Source organism: Nematolebias whitei, chromosome 7 (assembly GCF_014905685.2).
Source record: "Nematolebias whitei isolate Nwh7 chromosome 7, NemWhi1, whole genome shotgun sequence".
Taxonomy (NCBI): Eukaryota; Metazoa; Chordata; class Actinopteri; order Cyprinodontiformes; family Rivulidae; genus Nematolebias; species Nematolebias whitei.
In genome coordinates this window covers 47,805,406-47,813,230 of record NC_056504.1, presented here as the reverse complement: position 1 = coordinate 47,813,230, position 7,825 = coordinate 47,805,406, and the positions used below count along the sequence as shown (strand labels likewise).

Here is a 7,825-nt window from a genome sequence, read left to right as displayed (position 1 = left end):
CTGGCAGCGAGATTACGGTCAGATCTCCTCCGCGCGCTCCCTCCTCCTGAACACTGTGGTTCTTCTTTTAGGGACCGTCAACAAATTACCGAACGAGTGACATAAGAAAATATAATAAAGTAATAAGGAAATTATTAGAAAGTCTAAATACTCCACTACCCTCCTAAGCGCACGTTTGCCAGTTGACCTCTCTTTACTATTTCAACATATATTGTACTATTAGATTTTGTCAAACAGTTTTAAAGTAAAAGTAAAAAAGTTATCAGGTCTGCATAGTGTGACATGATATGAAGACACAGTTGAATCCACAGAGCAAATGTCTGCTGAATAATTAAAATAATTGTATTTTTTCTTGATTTCTCCTTGATGTATGTATTTTTTCCAACTGTTTTTTTTTTTTTTTTTTTATGTTTAAAATGTTTATTTGTTTTTTCGCTACTTTTCCTTTTGATTGTCTTTTTGGTTGCCATTTTATTTTAACTTGTTAAATAAAATAAATTTGTATGCATCTTTTATGATTGTCTATTGTTGTCTTTGTTGTCCATCACTCTTTGTTAAAAAAATTCAGGTCTCGTTTGTACATGAGTCCCCGAGGCTCAATGGGATTATTAACCTGTATGAATAAAAGTTAAATTGAAAAATAAAATGTTGGTTACATACTGTAACCCCAGATTTTATGAGTATAGGCGCAGCCCTTTAAGGCTATCCCTTCGTGCGCAGCACAGCACTGAAAACTTTAGTCCGCGCCCACCGGCTGTGTGGGCCCCACCCCCGGTCCATATAAATTATGGTGAGACCGGACAATCGACTCCCAAATAGCATTTTTCTTCAGCCATTTAGGAACCAGTGAGGCCCAGAGCTTAAAGAGCTGCACCTATACTCATAGAATCTGGGGTTACAGTACATAACTAACATTCTATTACATATAGGCTTCGCCCTTTAAGGCTATCGCTAGTGGGTTAAAGGTGAAGCAGGATGTAGTCTATGCCTCACTGGGTCCATCCAGACACAAACATGAAGCACCTGCCCGCACAAAACACATTTCATCACTCAGCCTTCTTTGTGCCTAATTACGCACTCCATGCACAAAAGCGCACCAGAGAAAAGAATGATCTCTGATGAGAGGGGCTGAGATAACAGACCTGCTGCTGTGAATAGGAACAACGGAGGTTACAAGTTGTAACAGTGTAACAATGAGCAGAGAAGGCCAACAACTCCTCAGGATGAACCAATTAATATCAATAAAATCAGCAGTCATGAACTTGTTACTGATAATAAATATCTCACACTGCGACGGCATGCAGGCAGGTGTAAACTCAAAATGAGGCTCCATGAAAAAAAAAAAAATCATTCTGTCAGAACCCTGAGAACAGAATGGGTCATGGAGAAAGTGGAAACATCACGTAGATAAAAACGAACATGGGGATGACCAGAAAGCCACCATGCAACTATCCTCCACTGTCATCCCTCCATGCAGAGCAGAAGAGGATGAAGTCCCTCGGGTGGAATGAACTCTGAGATTCTCTGGAGGATCCAGCCCAGATGAACTATAAGCCTCAGAAATAGCCTCACACAACCAGTGTGAGAGGCGCTGAATGGATAGAGGGCGTCCTGCAGAGCTGTCCCTGTGATGCATGAACAGACGCTGAGAGTGGCGCAGTGCAGCTGTGCGCGCCACGTAGCACGAGAGCATGTGCACGGGACAGAGGAGGTGAAATGTGGCTTCCTCCACAGAATTATGAGGAGGAGGATAAAACCCATCCAAGGTTATCACTCTCGATCTGAATGAGCTTGTGATGCTTTTAGGAGTAAAAGCGGGATTAGGACGTAGCACAGCTGAACTGCCATCGGCTTGAATTCTGAGACATGAGGGAGCAACAGAGAGAGCAGATAATTCACTCACTCTCTTTGCAGATGTCAGAGCTACCAGCAGGGCTGTTTTAAATTACAGAAATCTAAGTGAAACCTGATCTAAAGGATCAAAAGGAGCTTTAACCAGTGCGCGCAGAACCATCGCTAAATCCCACTGTAGGGCTAGTGGACGTGACACAGGTCTGTGTCTCCGTACACCTTTCAGAAAACGCTTCATCAGTGGGTGGTTAAAGACTGTTCTGTCACCGAAGCCCTCATGACAGGAAGAAATAGCTGCAGCATAAGTTTTAATTGTGCTGAACGCTAATTTTCTGTCCATCAGCTGCTGCAGAAATGACAGCATGCAGCCTAACGGACATGAGATGGCCTCCACGCCTTTATCCACACACAAGCGCTGAAAAGCTGTCCACTTTGGTGTGTACATCGCTGTGGTGGAAGCGGCTCGTGGCCCTGAATTGTACGCACCACATCCTGTGGGAGGCCCAGCCTTTCTAAGCGGATCCGTTCAGCAGCCAGACCCAGAGGTGCTGACCTATTTCTGGGTAGCTCCTGATCACTCCTCCTGCCTGGAGGAGTGCATCCTCCCTCCACGGCAGTTTCCATGGCCGGCCCGACACCAGTTGTTGCAGGTTCGGGAACCACGAGGTGCTTTTTTTTTTTTCATTCAACCTTTATTAAAACAAATAAATCACATTGAGCCTCAAAGACTCATTTACAAGTGAGACCTGTTTGGACAGACAAAAACTGGTTAACTGGACACATGTAGGAGTTGGAGGCAAAAAAAATTCCTATCAGACTTTTGCTATTACCAAGTCCTTAATCTCTACACTATAGGTCAGAACTAAATCAAGAGTGTGATGATAAGAATGAGTAGATGTGTGGACGTTTTGGGTAAAACCAAATGAGTCTATTAAATTATTAAAGGCTATGCTTAAGCTATCACTCTCAATATCCACATGAATATTGAAATCACCCATTATGACGATGTTATCAGTATTTAATAGTAAGTCAGTTGAGAATTCTGAGAATTCAGACAAAAAGTGAAAGTAAGCGCCTGGTGGACGATACATAACAACTAGTAAAAGTGGCTTTTCTGATTCCCATTTTGGATGAGAAAGACTGAGAGACAGTGATTCAAAAGCATCATAACTAATAACTGGTTTGGCATTAATCAATAATCCTGACTGAAAAATAGAAGCTACTCCTCCACCTCGGCCAGTTGTTCTAGGAACATGAAAATTTAAATAATTAACAGGAGTGGATTCATTTATACCAACAAAATCCTCCTGTTGTAGCCAAGTTTCTGTCAGACAGAATAAATCAATATGATGATCAGTTATCAGTTCATTAACTAACAGGGATTTAGAGGAAAGAGATCTGATGCTCAATAATCCACATTTAATGATTTTATGATTTTGCTCTGGTAAAGTAACTGTTTATTTTAATCAGATTTTTATGGTTTATATTTTTAGAGCTGATTTTTGGTTTATTTAATTTCAGCCGTGTGCGAGTTGACACTGTTTCAATGGGGGTGTGGGTGGGTAACAGAGGAGAAGCAGCAGAGAGATGTGGAGGACTACAACTCTGCCATCCCAGGCATCCTTCGCAGATTTTGTGCCGGTCATAACTCATAATGTAGCCGGTCTGGCAGGACGGGCACAGGCAGATGGTGCTGGTGCTGGACATCTTCTTTTCTTCACTCTTAAGACAGTGCTTGCTGGCTGAAGAAAAAGTGGGAGCCGATTGTCCGGTCTCACCGTAATTTATACGGACCGGGGGCGGGGCCCACACAGCCGGTGGGCGCAGACTAAAGTTTTCAGTGCTGCCCACGAAGGGATAAACCCACTAGCGATAGCCTTAAAGGGCGAAGCCTATACGAAATAGAACCTGCAGTTTGTGTGGTCAGTGCAGTATTTTGTTTTGTCCACCAGATGGCGCTAAAGATTATTCCAATATGAACAAGTGAAAACTGACATTTCTGATACTGATACAGATATTCTTTATTGTCGTTCACACCACATGTGGTACATGTGGTGGATCAAAATTATGTACACAGGGTCCCAGTTACACCCAACAATAAAATGTAAAAGAAAAACAGTAATAAGATCTAAGATATGAACTAAGCCTATGAACTAAGATAAACATCAACTAAATATACACTAACCACTAACAGAACAAAAACAATATGCCTTGCCAAGGTGGCTCAGTTGGTAGAATAGAACAGAATATAATTCATTGTCATTGTACCAGGGTAAAACAAAATTTGGGTTTGCTTCCCAAAGCACAAGTAAAAAACAGTGTAACATAAAACAAAGCATATACCATACCTCTTTATCTATAAAGCCCTTAAAACAGCAGCAATGCCAAAGTGCTGTACAACAAAAAACAAAAGACAAAACAAACAAAAAAACAAGCAAAGGACACAGCAAAAAATACATAGAACACCCAGGGGTACAGATAAGAACTAATGGGCTATCATTATAGAATATAGACGAGTTGAAATTAGCTCACACAGTGTCAAATAAAGGTGTTTTCAAACGAGATTTAAAAACTGTGAGAGAGGGAGCCTGCCAGACATGCAGTGGTAACTCATTCCACAGTTTTGGACCTGCAACAGAGATTTTTTTACTAATTTATACAGCACTCTACTAGATCTATACAAAGACTAATCAGTGTTTTAAGTCACATTCATACTCTGATGGGACTCACATCAGAAGCAATGAGGGATTCAGTGTCTTGCCCAGGGACACTTCAACATGAGACTGCTGGTGGAGTCAAAACCCCCAACTCTCCCATTGGAGGGAAACTGCACTAACCACTCAGCCACAGCTTCCACAAATTCAATGATCCATCCATCCATCCATTTTCTTCCACTTATCCAGGGTTGGGTCACGGGGGTAGCAGCTTAAGTAGGGAGGCCCAGACTTCCCTCTCCCCAGCCACTTGGACCAGCTCCTCTGGGGGAATCCCAAGGCGTTCCTGGGCCAGACGAGAAACATAGACCCTCCAGCGTGTCCTGGGTCTTCCTCTGGGTCTCCTTCCGGTGGGACATGTTAGGGATGTGCGATATGGCACAAAATTCACATCACGATATGCATTGTGAAAGGTGGCGATAACGATATATATCACAATATGTTTTTGGTATAAAACTTGCAATAGGAATGAAAAAAAACATAGGTTGTCCTTTTGCCATAATTTATTTTGAAATCTGCTATACCACAAAATAATCTCAATTAAGAAAATTCCACCACTAGGTCCAGAGTTTTTAAATAATAAACAAATCAAGTATTAGGCTTCTTTCTTGTAGTGCAAAACAGAACAAAAGATATCAAATGTAGTTTTAGCCATGTTTTAAACAAAAGAATATGTTGTTAACTCAACAGTTTCCAGTATTCTCACTTAAGAAATGAACAGCAACACAGCAGCAAGTGCACACTGAAACACTTCACCCTCCAACCCTCTAGTGGACGTCTCCTTACGCTTTAAGGAGAGCTGACACAACATGGCGACCAGTTTCCTGTGGCTTTGACCAGAGGGTCTTGCAGTAAAATCACAAAACAGTGTTCTTTTCATAGATCAGAGAGCAGGTTTCTCTAAAGCTGACCAACGCTTACTTTACCTTTAGAGAGGAGCCAGTTGAAATGGCTCGGGCATCTGGGTAGGAACATAAATTGACCAGTAAATGACAAGCTTTGCCTTTTGACTCAGCTCTCTCTTTACCACGACAGACCGGTACAGCAACCGCTTCACTGCCGACGTCACATCTATCACCTATCGACCTCCCGCTCCATTTTTCCCTCATTTGTGAACAAGACCCCGTGGTACTTAAACTCCTCCAAATACAATGATAAATACATAATAATACAACAATACAATATCCATATAAGCACATGGGTTTAAAAGTTCATCTTTACTTATAATAAAGTAGGTTTTGGGAAAGTCAGCAATTTTCTGTACACTTTCCAAGATGGGCCTTGAAAAAGTATGTTTTGTACACTTGGGGTAAACCTTAAGGCAGCTGTTCTCCAGTGGGAGTTAGGAGTTTGATTCCACCAGCAGTCACATGTTGCAAGTGTCCCTGGGTAAGACACTGAACCCCTCATTGCCTCTGACCATTCACTCTCTCACTCTCACCTAGGGACAATTTAGAGTTATCAATCAGCCTAACATGCATGTTTTTGGTCTGTGGGAGGAAATCGGAGTACCTGGAGAGAACCCATGCATGCACAGAGAGAACATGCAGACTCCACCCAGAAAGGCCCCACGACTGGGATTTGAACCAGCAACCTTCTCGCAGAGAGGCAGCAGCTCTATCAGTTGCGCCACCGTGCTGCCCAACCACTATCAGTTGTAGAAAACAAAGTATTTTGCAGCTGGATTGAATACTTGCAACCAAGATATAGTTTACCCTCCAGGAGATACTTATCAGTACAACAGTAGACAATTATAAAAAAGCATATGAATTGAAAAATACAAGAAAATTATATACTGTATATAAAAACAACGAAACAAAAACTGCTACATTATAAAATGATATAAAATACTAAAAACAGGAACATGTCTGTGTTGGTTTATGCCATGAACTTAGCAGATGTTTAAAGCTGTTTAACCACTTTAATATCCACTTTAAATCTAGGAATCAAAAAACATGTTTTGTGTTACCAGGATTTAATACGAACTTTGAAACTTATCCAACATCAATAAAACTTACTTCAAGTTGCCTTTTTGGACGTGCATGCATATATTTGTACAAACTGTACTTGCCTATAGAGAGTAGATTATTACAGCCGCATATAAAATCAGTAATGATGATAATATCGGAACAGTATCATCCGATATCCAGATTTACATATCGGGATCGGATCTGAAGTAAAAAAAAAAAAGAAAAGTGGATTGGTGCATCCCTAATTGTGCCGTTTTTATTTGTTTTATCTTGTAAAGCACTTTGTTCAATGTACAGCATTGATGGAAAGTGCTATATAAATAAATAAAATAAATAAAACTTTGACCTGAGTCACTGCAGAGGAGAGCTTTGTTACTGTGAACTTTTGTATGTTTAAAATACGCTTATGGCGAAATATTTGTCCACATTCAAGATTCAATGGTTTTTATTGTCATTCGCATCACATGTGGTACATGAGGTGGAATGAAATTGTGTACTCCACTGTTGCCGAGTCAGCCTTCCCACCATCACAAACATCTACACCTCTAGATGCAGGAAGAGGGCCACCTGCATCATGAAGGACCCCACTCACCCAGCACACACAATTTTTGTCCCGCTCCCCTGAGGCAGGAAGTTAAGGCGCATTAAGTGTAGAACCACTAGACTGAGGAACAGCTTCTACTCTGAGGCTGTTGGACTCATGGAATCTCTAACCAGGATAATCACTGTGAAAAATCACATCATGTTGCTGCTGATCTGTTTCATGTTGCTGCTGATCTGTTTCATGTTGCTGTGTTCATTCATACTCCTCTGCTCACACAGACTCATGTTCGTGCTGCTGTTAGGCATATTGTTTTTATGCTATTAGTGCTTAGTGTATTTTTAGTTAATGTTTTTCTTAGTTAATATCTTAGATCTCATTACTGTTTTCTTTTACATTTTAATACTTTTGTTGGATGTAACAGGACCCTGTGTACAAAATTTCGTTCCACCACATGCGGCACACGTGGTGGTTATGACAAATAAAAAAACCTTGAATCCTTGAAAATACTAATAATGTAAAATAATACCGGTATATTTAATGGCATGTTACAAGCAGCCCAAACATAAGTCTGTAGTGAGCAGATGGAAATGAATATAGCAGCTTATTCCTTAATCCTAGATCTTCCTATGATTAAACAGTTTGTCCTGTGTGGACTCTCATGTGTTTGTTTAAACTAGTCTTCCAGCCAAATCTTTGTTTACAAACCTCACATTCAAATGGTTTCTGTCCAGTGTGGACACTCATGT

At 40.9% G+C, this 7,825-nt stretch overlaps 2 protein-coding genes across 2 annotated transcripts in view; both read right to left on the bottom strand.

The window, feature by feature from the left end:
* The window catches only part of LOC119412013 (gastrula zinc finger protein XlCGF57.1-like), a 520,281-nt gene that overhangs the window by 489,956 nt on the left and 22,500 nt on the right, over positions 1 to 7,825 (bottom strand). The gene's annotated exons all lie outside the window — the stretch shown is intronic.
* The window catches only part of LOC119412075 (zinc finger protein 2-like), a 19,593-nt gene that overhangs the window by 7,939 nt on the left and 3,829 nt on the right, over positions 1 to 7,825 (bottom strand). The gene's annotated exons all lie outside the window — the stretch shown is intronic.